Here is a 20,039-nt window from a genome sequence, read left to right as displayed (position 1 = left end):
TCATTTATAAAGATTATTAATTAGAATGTTGGTTTTGTGCTGGTGACACAGACTCAAGTAAACTGATTTAAATTAGAGGACCACACATCATCAACTGGATAGATGTTTATTCCTCTCTCACATAATAGTCCAACTTGTATAGCAGTTCTACTCTGTCAAGTCTTCAGAGGCCTGGACACTCTGCTTTGTGGCTCTACCATCATTAAAGTGTGGTCTTTGTCTCTGGTCCAAAGCAGTTTACTTCCTTATCTGAAAAACATAGCAGTAGAGGGTAAAGAGAGAAAGAAATGCCACACCCCTTACCTTACAGGGCACATGAAGAAGTTACAGTCATCACTGTTGCTCACACCCCCTTGGCCAGAACTGAACCACATGGTCAGACCTACCCACAAGTTAGGATGGAAAATGCAGTCGTTATTCTAAGGAGCTATAACTAAGGGCTTCCACTATTATGAAAGAAGAGATGAACACATTTAGGTTAGAGCTAACAGTCTATGCCAGAGTATATATTTTTAAATAATCATTTGAAATTAACCCTGACTTTGTGTAAATAATTGTTGAAGGTGAGTAATACATACACAGAGGGTCATTATACTATTTTTTCTACCTATGTTTATGTTTGAGAATTGCATAGTAAAGGATTCTCAAAAATTTAATTGCATAAGCCTGTATCATGGGATTTTGTTGGTGTTTGAATTAAGTAGGATTTGGCATGTCATCAAAAGTTGGAAAGGGGCTGGGATATTTACAGGGTTTTGAAGGACTCCTGAGACACTGGACAGCCTATGTGGTACTGGATAGTTTTCCTCCAAGCCAGCTGCCAAAACAAAAGCATAAACAAGAAAATACTGACCTGATAATTATTTTGAATATCTCAATCTCTATGTTATTGTGGTGGCTCCAGAAAGCACACAAATGCCTGGAGCAAGGATCCTGTTTCTAAGAGAGGATGTTCGATTCAGGCTATTCCAGGCAATGCCCCATCTTACCTGTGCTCAGGGGGTCGCCACATTACAGCCATACCACCAATTCTGCTCCAACCTGCTTCTGGTTATTCTCTATAAAGCATATTGTGCCCAACTTAATAAATGTAGAATTTTATTTTGTAATTACTCATTTTCTGTCTCAATTTTTGAAAGTCATCCCTAACCATGAAGTGCCTGTTTCACAAGTGGTTCTTGATGTCTTGCAAATGAGATGGCATTTAGGACCTTAAAGCCTCATTGGAGCAATACTTCTTAGAGACTAACTCATTAGCTCTGAGGACTAATCCACACTCTCCCACTCATCAGCCTTAAAACCTTGGAAACTCAGGGAAACTGGGGCTATTTCCTGTACTTATGCAATGAAGATAAGCCCTTCAAAATCAGCGTGTCATGAAGGATGCATCAAAACATAAGTGAAAGTGATCTCTAAATATAAAAATAAAGATTCTTTCAAGTTCTTATTCCTTCTTAAACTTAATCTTCTTGAAGACTTAAGAATATTTTTCCTTAAGTTCTATAGTTTCCCCTGGCCTCATCATACTATCAATACAGTAAGGGTTGCATTCAGAATTCCACACTGTGTTCTCTGACTGTACCTACACAGCATTATCAGACCTCCAGCTCCCCTTCAAAATCCCTGTAGACTCCTAGGGGTTCTCAGAGGAGCTACGAGTTCATCACTGTGTTTCCCTTTCAGGAAATGAGGTGGCCTGTACCATCATTATTCTTGCTTTTCCTTTCTCTAGTCATCTTCACGACCTTAGAAAGCTGTCACCATAATTAAGGACACCTCTTTATGAGAACTACAGTTGCCAAAGACAAATGTGAGAGATGCTAATTTACAATTTCTACTCTTTAGTTCCTGCTTTTACTTCCTTATCACCAGTTCAGCTATTTTGTATGTGTGTGTTGTTTGGAAATTAGTCTCTTTGTATTTTCTTTAACCTGGTATACATCATTATTCCAAGATATCAGTCTTAGCTGAGAGTTCTGACTGCCTTCACTTCCACAGTGAAGTGAAGACATGCTCTCGCCACCTTAGGTTTACACTCTGCTCTTGAGTCTCAGCACGGGGCTGTGGAACTCTCACTTCTTAGTGGAATTTTGATGAACTGGCTCTTCTGGCTCACTCTTATAACCTTTTCATAGAATACTCCGACAGGAGTCCATGGCACTGGACTGGAAGAATATTTGAGAAAAGGACATTGGACTCCAGAATCTCCTTCCTCTCTGATTCTGTGGCACTATTCTTGAATCAAGCTATCATTTCTCATTTCTTCTTTTCCTCATTTTAATTCCTCATAGGGAGGTGTTTCTGCCTCTCATGCAAATAGACTCCCTCCAACACTTCTTCATGTCCAGGCACTTAGGAGTTTTAGAAAGGCACAGCTCTGGAATGATCTAAAGTACCTATCACACTTTATGAGCGCCTGTCCTACAGACTACCTATGAATTTTGCCCCCAAACCTCATATGTTGATATCCTAATCCCCAATGCAATGGTATTAGGAGGTGGGGCTTTGGGGAAGTAATTAGGTCAAGAGAGTAGATCCCTTGTGATTAGGATTAGTGCCCTTATAGGAAGAAACATGAGAACTTGCCCTCACTCTCTCTGCTCTCTGCCAGGTGAAAACACAAGGAGAAGATGGCCATCTGCAAACCAGATCCAGACACTGGATCTGCTAGCACCTAGATCTTGGACTTCCCGGTCTCTAGGACTGGAGAAATAAATGTTTTTGTTTAAGCCACCCATTCTATGGTATTTTTGTTAAAGCAGCCCAAATTGACTAAGATATCCGGTCTGTGCAAGTGAAAATCTCTTCTCCTTACACGAAAAATGAAATGCCATGGATTAGTGAGTTCAACTACTCAGATTACCTGAAGTTTTCATGTTCCAATATTTGTAGATTACAGCTAGAGACAGAGAGAGCATTACTGGAATTTGTACACCACAGGTACAATGTGAACTCTGGACTTGAGAAATTCACCATGTAATGATCTTTCATGGGAAAGAATACAAAAATATTGTAATTGACTGTGTTCACTTTTCTTATTAGATTTTTTGCTTCTTCTCTTGGTTCTCTGTCTTATTTCTGGATCTATAAACTAAAAATAGATTGTTTACTGTTTAAATTTCTTTGTTTTATGCCTTGAGCTACACACACACACACAAAACAGTCAATCAAATATACCCAATCTTCCTATAAAAAGAGATAAAAATATTCAGGATGTTCCAGACATAAGATTATTCTAACTTTTAATCCTGTTTTACAGAAATTAGAGAGTTGGGTCTAAATTTAACTGGGTCTGACCTGCTTCACCTAGACTCACTATTAACAATGAGAAAGAATTTTAAAATCCCCAATTCCTGTCAGTTTCTACTATGAATCAAAAAAGCATTTCCTTAATCCTTATCCCCAAGAGGAGTTTCATTATCATTTCAAACATAAAGAATTCTGCTTGAAATATTATATAATTTTAGAAAATTTGATTTTAAAATAAGTGGAAATTAAGCAACTGATAAAATTATGTTTATAAACTATTCATCTCTCTTAAAAGAAAATTCAAAACGATGCTATGCTAATCTCATGAATTTGTCCTAAAAATTGCAGCTGTTTCTTTAAAGAGATATAGAATAGCAGGTGGCTAGGGATAAGTCTTTATTAATTTGAAGATCTCTTGACCCTGAGCCTTTCAATTTTTCTCTAGAGGAGGAAAGGGTTAACTTATATTATTTCCATTTTTGTCCAGGAAGGACAGGCTCTAGGATCTGAATTGCCAAGTTCAGTGCCAAGGCTGCACAAAATAATGAGAGGCCATATTACAGATTCTTTTATCAGCATCTCATAAGGCTACATACCTATTAAAATACCAAACTAACCCTCCTGTATATGTAAGTATACAGTTTGGTATGAGAGTAAGAAAGTCAATTTCTCCTCAAGCACCTTTTCCCATGTATTTAACTTTGTCCTAATTTCTTTGCAATCTACTTAGCACCACAAATTTAGGATAAGGGAGACGGGACACTTAGGGGCTTATCAGCTCTCATTATATCACTCCAGATAGAGAGAGCAACTTGACATCCCACTCAAAAAAAAAAAAAAAAGGCATGGCAGAGGAGGTCAGAGGACTGAACCCCCTACAACACTCTTTTGACCAAGCATTTAGTCCTCTAGTAGCATTTATTGAACCTATAGTATTTTGGCATAAGTGATTCTTCATCCTTTGAACAGAGGGTCTGGGCACAGGAAATGAGGCAAATTCAATCATATTTTGAAGAAATAGCAAAATGGCTGATGTAAATGCTACCTTATCACTAACTACACTAAATTTAAATAAGCACTTGAATCAAAAGACAAAGTTTGTTAAAATGAATACAAAAACATAATCCAAATATTTGTTGTCTACCAGAGATATACTTTAGATTCAAAGACACAACTATGTTGAAATTAAAAGAATATCATTCAAATAATAAGCAAAAAGAGCTGAAGTTTCTATACTAATATCAGACAAAACAGATTTTAAGGTTAAAATTATTTCTAGACACAAAGAAGAACATTTTAGGACAAAAGGATCACCCAGTCAGGAAGCTATAATAATTATAAACATATATTCACCTAACAAAAAAGCCTGAAAATACATCAAGAAAAAAACTAACATAATTGAAGAGAGAAATAGGAAACTCAACAATATTTGGAGACTTTAATACTCTGCTTTTAACAATACATTGAACAACTAGGTAAATTATCAACAGGAGTATAAAAGACTTGAACAATGTGATAAACCAACTAGACCTAGCAGACATCTATTGAACAGTTCAGTCAACAATTGCAGAATACACAGTCTTCTCAAGTGCATATAAAACATTCTACAGGTAGACCATATGTTAGGGTGTAAAACAAACCTCAATAAATTTAAAAGGATTGAAATTATGCAAAGTATGTTCTCTTATCCTAACAGAGTTAAGTTAGCAATCAATAATTGGAAAAAAACTAGAAATTCATAAATATGTGAAAGTTGAACAATACAGTCTTAAATAACCATTGGTCAAAGAAGAAATCACACAAAAAATTATAAAACGTTTTGAGATGAATGAAAACAAAAACACAATATACTAAAACTTATGAAATTCAACTAAAGCAGTGCTTAGAGATAAATTTATAGCTGTATTTATCTAATTTTTTAAAATGTTTATTTCAATAGCTTTACGAGTACAAGTGGTTTTTACTTACAATTGATTATACATGTGTATACATACACAAATATATGTACATATATATGTGAATACACACATACATACACATATATACACATACACCCACAACATTTTTTGTAATCCTCTCATTGGCTACAGAGCACTTAGGTTGATTCCACATCTTTGCAACTGTGAACTGTGCTTCAATGAACATATAAGTCAGATGCTTTTTTATATAACTTATTTTCCTTGGGTAAATACCCAATAGAGGAACTGCTGGATCAAATAGTAGATCTATTTTTAGTTCTTTGAGAAATCTCCATAATGTTTTCCGTAAAGGTTGTGCTAATTTACATTCCCACCAATTGTGTTGTAAGCATTCTTTTTTCACCACATCCTCACCAACATCTACAGGTTTTTGACTTTTTAAGAATGGCATTCTGACTTGGGTAAAGTGGCATCTCATTGTGGTTTTAATTTGCATTTTCCTTATGATTAGTGATGTTGAAGATTTTTGTATATGTTTGTTGGCCATTTGTATATCTTCTTTTGAGAGATATCTGTTCATGTCATTTGCCTAATATATAATGGGACTTGTTTCTTTCTTGCTGATTTGTCTTAGTTCCTTTGCAAATTCTGGATGTCAGTCCTTTGCCAGGAACATGGTTGTGAATATTTTCTTTCATTCTTTAGGTTGTCTGTTTACTCTATGGATTATTTTGCTGTGCAGAAAAGTTTTAGTTTAATTAAGTCCCATTTGTTTATTTTTCTTTTTGTTGCATTTGCTTTTGGGCTCTTAGTCATAAATTCTTTATCTAGGCCAATGTCTAGAAGAGTTTTTCCTAAGCTTTCTTTAAGAATTTTTATGGATTCAGGTCTTACATTTAAGATTTTATTCTATCTTGTGTTAATTTTTGTCTATGATGAGAGAGAGAGATCAAGTTTCATTCTTTTTCGTGAACACCATTTGTGGAATAGAGTGTACCTTCTCCAGTATGTGTTTTTGTGTGCTTTGTCAAAGATAAATTGGTTGTAGACTTTATTTCTAGGTTCTCTATTCTGTTCCACTGGTCTATGTGTGTACTTTTATACCTGTGCCATACTGTTTTGGTTACCATAGCCTTCTAGTATAATTTGAAGTTGGGTAGTGTGATGCCTCTGGCTTTGTTCTTTTTGTTTAAGATTTCTTTGGCGATTTGGGCTCCATTTTGCTTTCAGATGAACTTTAGGATTTTTTCCCTAATTCCTTGAAAAATGACATTGGTATTTTGATAGGAATTGTATGGAATCTGTAGATTGTTTTGAGCAGTACAATCATTTTCACAATATTGATTGTTACTATCCATAAACATGAATTTTTTTTTCATTCATTTGTTTCAACTGTGACTTATTTCAGCAGTGTTTTTTAGCTCTCCTTGTAGAGATTCATCATCACTTTGGTTACGTATATTCCTAGAGATTAATATTTTGTAGCCATTGAAAATAGGATTGAGTTCTTGATTTGATTCCCAGCTTGACTGTTATTGGTGTATAGCAATGCAACTGATTTTGTATGTTGATTTTGTAACCTGAGACTTTACTAAATTCATTAATCAAATCTAGGAGTCTTTTGGAGGAGACTTTCAGGTTTTCTAGGTATAAGATTATATCATCAGCAAACAGAGATAGTTTGACTTCCTCTTTTCCAAATTGGATGCCCTTTCTTTCTTTCCCTTGCCTTATTATTCTGGCTAGGATGTCCAGTTCTTACAGTTCACTACTTCTGAAAAGAAATAGTGAAAGTGGGCATCCTTGTCTGTTCTATCTCTGAGGGGGAATGCTTTCAACTTTTCTCTATTCAGTATTATATTTGTTATGGGTTTGTCTTATATGGCATTTATTATTTTAAGGTATATTCCTTCTATGCCTAGTTTGTTAAGGTTTCATATTTTATATGAAAATATGCTGTATTTTATCAAATGTTTCTTTCTACATATATTGAAATGATCATATAGTTTTTGTTTTTAATACTGTTTATGTGGCAATCACATTCACATTTATTAATGTGCATATGTTGAAACATCTTTGCATCCCTTGAGGAAACACACTTGATTGTGTTGAATTATCATTTTGATATGGTGTTGGATTTGGATTGCTAGTATTATGTTGATGATTTTTACATCTATGTTCATCAGGAATATTGGTCTGTACTTTCTTTCTTTGTTGTGTCCTTTCCTGGCTTTGGTATCAGAGTGATACTGGCTTCATAAAATGAAATAGCAAGGACTCCTTCCTTTTCAATCTTTTGTAATACTTTCAGTAGGATTGATGTAAGTTGTCCTTTGAACATCTGATAGAATTTGGCTGTGGATCCTGGCTTTTTGTTGTTGTTGTTGGAAGACTTTTATTACTGATTCAATCTCATTACTCATTATTGATCTGTTTAAGATTCCTATTTCTTCCTGATTAAAGCTTGGAGGATTGTATCTTTGCAGGAGTTTATCAATTTCCTCTAGATTTTCCAGTTTGTGTGCACAGAGATGTTCTTAGTAATCTTGGACAATCTTTTGTATTTCTGTGGTATCAGTGGTAATGTTTCCATGTTCATTTCTGATTGAGTTTTATTTGAAACTTTCTCTTTTTGGGGTTAATCTAGCTAGTGGTCTATCAATTTGGTTATCTTTTCAAAGAACCAACTTTTGGTTTCATTCATCCTTTGTATTCATTTTTTTAAAAATTTTATTTAGTTCTGGTCTGATCTTTTTTTTTCTTCTGATAGCTTTGGGTTTGGTTTCTTCTTGTTTTTCTAGTTCCTTAAGATATGATATTAGGTTGCCAATTTGTGATCTTTCTGTCTTTTTGATATAGGCATTTATCTCTAGAAACTTCACTCTTAGCACTGCTTTTGCTGTATTCCAGATATTTTGAGAGATTTATAAACATTAATATAAAGTGAGAGATTTAAAATCAATACCCTAACATTCCACCTTAAAATATAATAAAAATAAAAGAACAAACTAAACTCAAAGAAAGCAGAATAAAGAAAAAATAAAGATTAGAGAAAAATAACTGAAATTGAGAATAGAAAAATAGAGAAAATCAACAAAGCCAGAAGTTACTTCTTTAAAAAGGTCAACAGCTTTAATTAGACTGACCAAGAAAAGAAAAAGAAGATTCAAATTGCAAAAATGAACAACAAAAGTGAGACATCATTACATGTCTTGCAGAAATAAAAATGATTAAAAGAGAACACCGTAAAAAATTGTATCCAAAAAACCAGATAACCTGGGTAAAACAGAGACATTTATAGAAAGACATAAACTAACAGAATTGAGTCAAGAAAAAGTGTAAAAAGGAATGAAGCACTGATACATACTACAACATGAATGAACCTTGAAAATATTATTACATGAAAGAATCCAGTCACAAAAGACCACATGTATAAATACATTTATATAAAATATCCAGAATAGACAAATTCATAGGGACAGAAAGTGGAGGGTCTCAGGGAGAGGGCAATGGAATGATGAGAAATGGATTTTCTTTTGTTTTTTGAGACAGAGTCTCACTCTGTCACCCAGGCTGCAGTGCAGTGGTACGATCTCGGCTCACTGCAAGCTCTGCCTCCCAGGTTCATGCCATTCTTCTGCCTCAGCCTCTCAGGTAGCTAGGACTACAGGTGCCTGCCACCATGCCTGGCTAATTTTTTGTATTTTTAGTAGAAATGGGGTTTCACCATGTTATCCAGGATGGTCTTGATATCGTGACCTCATGATCTGCCTGCCTTGGCTTCTCAAAGTGCTGGAATTACAGGTGTGAGCCACCGCACCCAGCTGAGAAATGGATTTTCTTTAGGGGGCAATAGAAATGCCCTAAAATTAGACAAGTGGTTATGTTGCACAACTCTCAATATATGAAAAAATTTTCCTTGTACTTCATAGGATAAAATTCATGATACACATGTTTTATCTCAATAAAGCTGTTATTAAAAAGAAAAATAAGCAATGGACCAGATCTGATCCACAGGTTAGAGTTTACAAACTCTTATTTTAGAATGATGCTTACTATATACTTTAAATTTCATATGGAACCAAAAAAAAAGCCCATATAGCCAAGACAATCCTAAGCAAAATGAACAAAGCTGGAGGCATCATGCTACGTGACTTCAAACTATACTACAAGGCTACAGTAACCAAAACAGCATGGTACTGGTACCAAAACAGATATATAGACCAAGGGAACAGAACAGAGATCTCAGAAATAACGCCACAAGTCTACAAGCATCTGATCTTCCACAAAACTGACAAAAACAATGGCGAGAAAATTCCCTATCTAAGAAATGGTGCTGGGAAAACTGGCCAGCCATATGCAGAAAATTGGACCCCTTCTTTACACCTTATACGAAAATTATCTCAAGATGGGTTAAAGACTTAAATGTGAAACCTAAAATCATAAAAACCCTAGAAGAAAACTGAGGCAATACCCTTCAGGACATAGGCATGGGCAAAGACTTCATGACTTCATGACTAAAACACCAAGAGCAATTGCAGCAAAAGCCAAAATGGAATCCAATTAAACTAAAGAGCTTCTACACAGCAAAAGAAACTATCATCAGAGTGAATGGGCAACCTACAGAATGGGAGAAAACTTTCACAATCTATCCATCTGACAAAGGGCTAATATCCAAAATCTACAAGGGACTTATACAAATTTACAAGAAAAATACAAACAACTCCATCAAAAAGTGAGCAAAGCATATGAACAGTCACTTCTCAAAAGAAGACATTTATGCAGCCAACAAACATATGAAAGAAAGCTCATTATCACTGGTCATTATAGAAGTACAAATCAAAACCACAATGAGATATCATCTCACGCCAGTTAGAATGGTAATTATTAAAAAGTCAGGAAACAACAGATACTGGAGAGGATGTAGAGAAACAGGAATATTTTTACACTGTTGGTGGGAGTGTAAAGTAGTTCAACCATTGAGGAAGACAGTGTGGCAATTTCTCAAGGATCTAGAACTAGAAATACCATTTGACCCAGCAATCCCATTACTGGGTATATACCCAAAGGATTAGAAATCATTCTACTAGAAAGACATCGGCACACATATGCTTATTGCAGCACTATTTACAACAGCAAAGACTTGGAACCAACCCAAATGCCCATCAATGATAGACTGGATAAAGAAAATGTGGCAAACATACACCATGGAATGCTATATAGCCATAAAAATGAATGAGTTCAGTCAGGCGCGGTGGCTCAAGCCTGTAATCCCAGCACTTTGGGAGGCCGAGGCAGGCAGATCACAAGGTCAGGAGTTCGAGACCAGCCTGGCCAATATGGTGAAACCCCGTCTCTACTAAAAGTACAAAAAAATTAGCCGAGAGTGGTGTCAGATTCCTGTAGTCCCAGCTATTTGGGAGGCTGAGACAGGACAATTGCTTGAACCTGGGAGGCAGAGGTTGTAGTGAGCCGAGATCGGGCCACTGCACTCCAGCCTGGGAGACAAAGAGAGACTCCATCTCAGGAAAAAAAAAAAAAAAAATGAATGAGTTCATGTCCTTTGCAGGGACATGGATAAAGCTGGAAACCACCATCCTCAGCAGACTAACACAGGAACAGAAAACCAAACACTGCATGTTCTCACTCATAAGTGGGAGTTGAACAATAAAAACACATAAACACTGGGGCCTGTCAGAGGGTGAGGGACAAGGGGAGGGAGAACATTAAGACAGATAACTAATGCATATGTGACTTAAAATCTAGATGATTGGTTGATAGGTACAACAAACCACCATGGCACATGTATACCTATGTCACAAACCTGCACATTCTGCACATGTATCCCAGAACTTAAAGTAAAATAAAATAAAAATAAAAACATATAGAAGACATAAAAGGTTAGATTTGTTGATGGATGAAATACAAAGAGTAAAAGAAAGAAGCATCTAGGGAATCCAAGATAACTCCCCTCTTCAATTAAAGCCTTTAATCCTTCTTCATTCAGTCTCACAGGGAAAAAAAATCATATATGAAGTAAAAGATATACACATGCACCCCAAATGTGTGCTCAGTGTGGGATAAAATAAGAATATTCACATAAAGAAAAAAATCTAAATCAAGGGTATTATTGGGAGGAGGTGGGAGTACAGGGTTATTGTAGGAACTTGAATCTATATGTCCTAGAATTCCAAGAGTATCATCATGGCTTTGGTTAGAGATTTAGTGTATTCACTCTTAAAGAGAGAAGAAATACCTGCAAACACACACACATGCGCACACACACGCAGGCAATGAGCTCAAAGTCCAAATTCTTAATTTACGCCTATCATGGGTCCGTAAGGCTATACAAACTTTCTAATCTACAGACAGACAAGTTCTTGTTCCCTACAGAGGTTGTTCAGCAGTACTGAGATGACCTTCAGAAGAAAAGCTACTAGGTGGTCCATGAAATGCAATATCAGGAAACCATACGACTTCACAAATGTTTTTGTGTGTTTCTCCAGAAATCCTTACTAATTTAGAAATTCTAGTTAATTTCTTTCTATAATTATACATGATTTTGCAATGGACACAGCAGTAATCTATTTGTAATTTTGTTTTTCCATAAATTTATAGTGAGCAAAAAGAAAATTGATAGAATGAAATATTGTCAGGAAAAGTATTGATAGGGCTTGTTCTGCTGTTAATTTTAATTGTCCTAATTAATCTGAGCTCACTCAGACCTGTCTTCTGATTCTGCCATTAGTTAGTGGTTTGACCTTAAGCAAGTTAGTTTTTCTTTATTTGTCAAATGAAGGAGTTGAACTAGAGCATCTTCTAAGATTCCTTTCACCTCCAACAATATTTGTATTTCTGAAATAGGAATGAAACTGCTAGTTGTAATCTAACATGTTAAATTTCCTGGGCCCACCATACTAACTATAGTAACTGAATCACTAATAAACTAATCACTAAAAAACAGCAGAGAAAATGTTTCAGTTTAGGTTCAGGGAGAGAGTAAATGGATATTCAGTTTTTCAATTGCATGCTACAGAAGTTTTTATAGAATAACTAATAGAAATGTGTTTAAAAGAAACCTGGATGATTTATTTTTATAAACCTAAAACTGTTCTGCGTGTGTCTTCTAGCCGTGTGTAACCAATGTAGATGTATGTCATGTTGTGAAAGAATGTCCTTGATTATCCTGTTCCCAAATCCCACCTACCACGTGGTTGTTTGACACGTGGTATTATTATCTCCATTAAGTTATCCAGTTGGAAGTTATGCTTTCATTACTATATAAATGCATTTAAACAATGACCCATTTGCAAATAGGCATGTCCATAACTATGAGAGTAGATAATACCAATATTGCATTTCCTCTGACTTCAGCCAAGCATAAAAGCGACAAATGGGTTTATCGCTCCACTCTCGTGTTCAGCTAAAATTAGAGATTTAAATTTGAATAGTACTAAATGGCTCTCTACACTCAGGTAGCACTCCCTTGACCATCTGCCAATGTGCACGTTTCCTAATATAGAACACTGCTCCCGCTGGCAAATTCATTTCCTCAAGGTTCTAGAAGCTACAGAAAAACTCAGCAAAGCATAGGCTCTAGCCTCTTCTTAGAAGGAGTAAACACCTTAAACAATGAAAATCATCTGTTTCCTTGAAAAATTATAATATGATTTGGCATTCACACTTTCTTTGGATAGAGCCTTGCCTTGGTAACATGCTCAGTGGTTGGCTATTTATTTGAATCATTTGGGAGCGTTTTGAAGACAGATGAGCTTAAAACACATCTTTAGCAAAGCAAAATAGATTCAGACTTCATCAAACATCGGTTAATTTTTGACACATACTGAATTCATTAAGTTAATTCGCCCTATAGAGTAACTCACAGGAAGCTCCCAGCACAACACGAAAGAAGCAAAAATTCAGTTATGCAAATTATTTCAACTTAAACTGTGCCTAGTGAACAACAGAAGGAATAAGTGATTCAAACTGTATGCTAATCACCTTTGCATCTACAGAGTGAAGGCCGACAATGTCAGATTTTCTGCAGGATTTGGAAATGACAGTGTCTTTGAGGGTAGAATCCCTGCCAGGTCATCCATATGATGGAGAACTATTCTTAGTTTCCAGTAGTTTCTCCACTTAAATCTACTTAGTGGGTGACCACTTTCCTTTGCTAGGATATTAGGATGAGGTGAGATAATGAAACAATGCCTGATAATTTTTCTCAAAGTATTTAGTTTGGACCAAATTAAAAGTTGGCTGCAATTTATTCCCTTGCACTGTAGCTAAAATCACCTTTGGTCCTGGGAGATACTGGTCACTGCTACTTCGCAGCAGCCTCAAGAATCTCTGGGTTAGAAAGAAATCATTCCTGACTTCTTGTGAGATTTGAGATTTTATTAATCATGACAAGAAAGTGATTCTACAGCTAAAAGCTTTGATACCAAGGGTCATATTGGTATTTAGTACATCTGAAAAGCTCTGGTGTGCTTAGAGTAGCAAATTCTGGCTCAAAGAGTTCTTTCAGCGATTCCAAAGACTGGTTTTGGCCATTACGATGGCTCATGCCTGTAATCCCAGCACTCTGGGAAGCCAAGGCAGGCAGAAGGCATGAGCCCAGGAGTTCGAGACTAGCCTGGGCAACATATATGGTGAAGCCCAGTCTCTACAAAGAAAAAAAAAGAGAGAGAGAGACTAGTTTTAATGTACTTAACAAAAAACAAAAAAACTATCCCCTCCATTCCCTTCCTTTCCTTTGAGCTTTCTATTCAGAGTAGTTTTAATATATTGAGGACTTACTTTTGACCCAGATGCTCTATCAAACATTATTTAATTTTCTTTAATCTTCAGAATGACATTATGAAACAGAAAATTTTATATTCATTCTACATTTGAGGAACCTTTGGCTCTGAGAGTTTAAGTTATTTACACCAAAAGCAAGGCTAGAGTTTGGATTTGAATCCTGATCTGAATGACTTCCAAAGTCCACGATGGTTCCAACGTGCTACTCTAGTCCCCACATAGCAGGAATGAGCTATGTTTGCCCTGACCCCAATACCATAAGGTTCCTTCCTCTACCCTTGTTATAGTTCATCCAGAATGCTACACCAAAGTACTGTAGACTGAGTGGCTTGTAAACAACAAAGATTTATTTCTTACCATTCTGGAGGCTAGAAGTCTCAGATCAGGGTAACAGCATAGCTACTCTCTAGTAAGGGCCCTCTTCTGAGTTGCAGATTTTTGACTTGTTGTAACCTTACATGGTAGGAAAAGAGCAAGCTAGCTCTCTGGCCTCATATGCGATCACTAATCCCATTCATGAGGGCTCCACTCTCATGGTCTCATTACTTCCTTAAGGCTTTATCTCCAAGTAGCATTAGGGATTAGACTTTAATATATGAATTTCAAAAGACATAAACATTCAGTTCATAACATTGGCCAAATGACTTCTGAAGTCCATGCTGGTTCCAATGGCTAATTCACTGTCTGCCTAGCAAGTTATGATCACCCTGACCCCCAAGGCAGTAAAGCTTTTTTTTTTTTTCTACCTTTAGGTTTAGTTTGAAGTTTCAGTCTAGAGTTCAAAACTCACATGCCTTGACCCTTCTCAAAGAATTCTAATTCAGTGAATCTGGGAGCAGGCAGTTATAGTTTCCTAAAATTCCCCAGTTGGTTCCAATGCATGCTTCTAGTTGAGAACCACTGATCATATAATTTAGTGGTCCTATACCATGAAAGTCCACATTCTTAGACATTGTGAGATCTATAAAAAGTTTTCAGTGTTGTGTTCCCATTTCAATAGTATTTTTTAAATTACTGCTGTGTTTTGAATACGGTTTTTTCACCTCTGAAACTCATGTTGAAATTTGATTCGCAATGTAATGTGTTGAGAAGTGGTGGCAGCTTTAAGAAGGATTTAGGTCATAAGGGCTTCATCCTCATGAAGGGATTAATGCCACTGTTAGGGGACTGGGCTAATTCTCAAGAAAGCGAGTTCTCACTCTTAAGTGTCTGGATTAGTTATGACTGGAGTGGGTTATTATAAAGTGAGGCTGCCCCTCATGTTTTCCTCCTGTTGCACATGCCAATTTCCCTTTCTGCTTCTCTACCATGTATGATGTGGCATGAGGCCCTTACCAGAGCTGCTGCCATGCCCTTGGAATTTCAGCCTGCAGAACCATGAGCCAAATAAACTTCTAGTCTTTATCAATTACCCAGTCCCAGGAATTGTGTTATGCCAACAGAAAACTATTACTCTAAGTCAATTCTGGATATGAACAACCAAGCCCTGCCAGGTGACTTTATCAATTTCTATTTGTTTCAACTTTGTAGCCATTCAACAAACATTTATGTTCCTGACATATGTTATTCAATGTACAATGATAAATAAGACAATAAGTACGTTTCCTGATTAGCAAAATGGTGTTAGAAATAGCAATTATCTGAACTAATTTTCAACAAAGGTTCCAAGAACAAGCAATGAGGGAAGGACAATCTCTTTAATAATTGGTGTTGAGAAAACTGGATATCCATATGCAAAAGAATGAGATTACACCATTATCTCACATCATCCGTAAAAATCAAGTAAAAATGAATAGAAATGTAAACATAAGACCAAAAACTATAAAGCTACTAAAAGAAAGCATAGGAGAAAACTCCATGATACTGTCTGGGAAATTATTTCTGAGATAAGACTTCAATAGCACCACAGGCAATATTGAAACTACAACAAACTAAAAAGTTTATGCACAGTAAGGGAAACAATTAACAGCGTGAAGAGACAACCCACAGGAGATTGGAAGAAAATGTTTACAAACCATACATCTGATAAAGGTATAATATGGAAAATATATAAGGAACTCAAGCAACTCAATAGCAATATAACAACCCAATTTAAAAATGGACAAAGGATCTGAGCAGACATTTCTCAAAGAAAGAGATGAATAGCCAACAGACATATGAAAAAATGCTCAACGTTTCTCTAATCATCAGAGAAATGCAAATTAAAACCCCAATAGAATATCACCTCATGCTTGTTAGAATAGCTATTATCAAAAAACAAATAGTAAAAAATGATCATGGCGGACCAGAAGCAGTAGATCACAACTCCGACTCGGACGGACAGAGCAGCATGTGAAGGCTTGCATTGTGAATTTTAGCCCTGAATGACTGAAAGAACAAACCTGGAATCCCAAGATGACCTACAGACCCTCTGAAGGAAGCTTAGACTCCTCCTGCAGGACCTGGGAGATACCCCAAATACTGGAAGTGCCCAAACTACAGTGGAAATGGGATATTCTCTGCTCCCGGACACACACTCCCACTGGGTGTGGGGAAACTGAAGGTCTAGTTTGCCGGAGAAGTTTCCGACCTTACCTGGAGCTGAGTCAACTTAGAGAGCCGAGTGAATTGCAGAGGTGGAGGAGGCAATGGGAAGGGCCCTGGGAGCTTGCTGGGTCCCCAGGCAGGCCATTCCTGCCTGGCACCACAGGGATCCTTTCGGGAAGGTGGCCAGAGGTGCGGGGAGATAACCACAGGGAGTAGGAGATCTCCAGCTGAACTTTGTAACAATTTAAACCAGGTGAGAAGCCTCCTGGCCAGAACTCAGGGGAGGGCGTAAATCCAGCATGTAGACTCCACAGGTGGGGGAAGAACCAGAGCTCTTTTATCTCACAGCTGGGAGGCGGGCAGCCTGGGACAAGTTCTTAAGCCCTGCTCACCCACAGCCTGGAAATAGACTTGTTGCCATTGGGGGTGGCACGATGGGAGTGAGACCGGCCCTTCAGATTGTGTGGGAGTTGGGTGAAACCTGTGACTACTGGCTTTCCCCCACTTCCCTGACAACCCGCATGACTCAGCAGAGGCAGCCACAATCATCCTAAGTACACAGCTCCATTGACCTGGGAACCTCACTTCCATCCCCAACAGCAGCCACAGCAAGGCCCGCCCAAGGAGAGTCTGAGCTCAGACGTGTCTATTCCTGCCCCCACCTGATGGTCCTTCCCTACCCACCCTGGTAGCTGAAGACAAAGGGCATATACTCTTGGGAGTTCCAGGGCCCCACCTACCACCAGTTCCTCTCCATACTACCACAGCTGATGCTCTCTGGAAAGTGCCACCTCCCAGCAGGAGACCAACGAGCACAAAGATAGAATGTTAAACTACCAAAGCTAAGAACCCTCACAGAGTCCATTTTACTGCTCTGCCACCTTCACCAGAACAGGTGCTGGTATCCACAGCTCAGAGATCCATAAACGGTTCACATCACAGGACCCTGTGGAGTCAAACCCCAGTACCAGCCAGGAACCTAGTAGATTTGCTGGGAGGCCAGACCTAGAAGGGAGACAACAATCACTGCAGCTTGGCTCTCGGGAAGCCACATCCATAGGAAAAAGAGGGGAGTATTACATCAAGGGAACACCCTGTGGGACAGAAGAATCTGAACAGCAGCCTTCAGCCCTAGACCTTCCCTCTGACAGAGCCTACCCAAATGAGAAGGAACCAGAAAACCAACCCTGGTAATATGTCAAAATAAGGCTCTTTAACAACCTCCCAAAAATCACATTAGCTCATCAGCACTGAATCCAAACCAAGAAGAAATCTGTGATTTATCTGAAAAACAATTCAGGAGATAATTATTAAGCTAATCAGGGAAGCACCAGAGAAAGGCAAAGCCCAATACAATGAAATCCAAAAAAAAAAAAAGATATAAGACATGAAGGGAGAAATATTCAAGAAAATAGACAGCATAAATAAGAAAACAATCAAAACTTCAGGAAACATTGGATATACTATAGAAATGTGAAATGCTCTGGAAAGTCTCAGCAATAGAATTGAACAACTAGAAGAAAGAAATTCAGAGCTTGAAGACAAAGTCTTCAAATTAACCCAATTCAACAAAGACAAAGAAAAAAGAGTAAGAAAATATGAACAAAGTCTCCAAGAAGTCTGGGATATTGTTAAATGACCAAACCTATGAATAATCAGTATTCATTAGGAATAAGAGAAATCTAAAAGTTTGGAAAACATATTTGAGGGGATAATTGAGGAAAACTTCCCCAGCCTTGCTGGAGACCTAGATATCTAAATATGTGAAGCACAAAGAATACCTGGAAACTTTATCACAAAAAGATTATTGCCTAGGCATATTGTCATCAGGTTATCTAAAGTTAAAATGAAGGAAAGAATCTTAAGAGCTGTGAGGCAAAAGTACCAGGTAACCTATAAAGAAAAACCTATCAGATTAACAAGCGATTTCTCAGCAGAAACCCTACAAGCTAGAGTGGATTTGGGCGCTATCTTCAGCCTCCTCAAACAAAACAATTATCAGCCAAGAATTTTGTATCCCGCGAAATTAAGCATCATATATGAAGAAAGTCTTTTTCAAAAAAGCAAATGTTGAGAGAATTCGCCACTACAATACCACCACTATAAGAATTGCTGAAAGAAGCTCTAAATATTGAAACAAACACTGGAAACACATCAAAACAGAACCTCCTTAAAGCATAAATCCCACAGGACCTATAAAACAAAGATGCAATTTAAAAAGCAAAAACAAAAAACCCAACATATGCAGGCAACAAATAGCATGATGAATGGAATGGCACTTCACATCTCAATACTAACACTGAATGTAAATGGCCTAGATGCTCCACTTAAAGCATACAGAACTGCAGAAGGGATAAGAACTCACCAACCAACTATCTGCTGCCTTCAGGAGACTCACCTAACATATAAGGACTCATATAAAGTAAAAGGGTGGAAAAAGACATTTCATGCAAATGGACACCAAAACCTAGCAGGGGCAACTATTCTTATATCAGACAAAACAAACTATAAAGCAACAGCAGTTAAAAGAGACAAAGAGGGACATTATATAATGGTAAAAGGCCTTGTCCAACAGGAAAATATCACAATCCTAAAATATATGTACCTAACATTGGAGATCCCAAATTTATAAAACAATTACTAATAGACTTAAGAAATGAGATAGACAGCAATACAATAACAGTGGGGGACTTCAATACTTCACTAACAGAAGGTCATCAAGACAGAAAGTCAACAAAGAAACAATGGATTTAAACTATGCCTTGGAACAAATGGACTTAATAGATATCTACAGAACATTCTGTCAAACAACCACAGAACACACATTCTACTCAGCAGCGCATGGAACTTTCTCCAAGATGGACCACATGATAGGCCACAAAACGAACCTCAATAATTTTAAGAAAATTGAAATTATATCAAGCACTCTTTCAGACCACAGTGGACTAAAACTGGAAATCAACTCCAAAGGGAACCTTTAAAACCATACAAATACATGTAAATTAAATAAGCTGCTCCTAAATATTCATTGGGTCAAACTGAAATCAAGATGGAAATTTAAAAATTATTCAAACTGAATGACAATAATGACACATCCTATCAAAACCTCTGGGATACAGCAAAGGCAGTGCTAAGAGGAAAGTTCATAGCCCTAAATGGCTACATCAAAAAGACTGAAAGAGCACAAACTGACATTCTAAGGTCACATCTGAAGGAACTAGAGAAACAAGAACAAACCAAATCCAAACCCAACAGAAGAAAGGAAACAACAAAGATCAGAGCAGAACTAAATGAAATTGAAACAAAAAAATACGAAAGATAAATGAAACAAATAGCTGATTCTTTGAAAAGATAAATAAAATTGATAGACCATTAGCAAGATTAACCAAGAAGAGAGAAAACCCAAATAATCTTATTAAGAAACAAAATGGGAAATATAATAACTGACATCACTGAAAAACAAAAGTTCATTCAAGGCTACTGTGAATACCTTTATACACACAAACTAGAAAACCTAGAAGAGATGGATAAATTTCTGAAAAA

The 20,039-nt window shown here is 37.0% G+C and overlaps 1 long non-coding RNA gene across 1 annotated transcript; it reads right to left on the bottom strand.

The window, feature by feature from the left end:
- Positions 1 to 90: 90 nt before the first annotated feature.
- Positions 91 to 17,844, bottom strand: LOC110743236. Its single transcript, XR_002521971.2, has 2 exons — positions 16,545 to 17,844; positions 91 to 249 (listed from the first exon to the last, which is right to left on the bottom strand). It is a non-coding gene; the product is annotated as an uncharacterized LOC110743236 (long non-coding RNA).
- Between the last annotated feature and the right edge of the window lie 2,195 nt (positions 17,845 to 20,039).

This window comes from Papio anubis, chromosome 3 (assembly GCF_008728515.1).
Source record: "Papio anubis isolate 15944 chromosome 3, Panubis1.0, whole genome shotgun sequence".
In the NCBI taxonomy this organism is placed as follows: domain Eukaryota; kingdom Metazoa; phylum Chordata; class Mammalia; order Primates; family Cercopithecidae; genus Papio; species Papio anubis.
The sequence above is the reverse complement of the archived record's forward strand: the minus strand, read 5'-3'. Positions and strand labels throughout refer to the sequence as shown.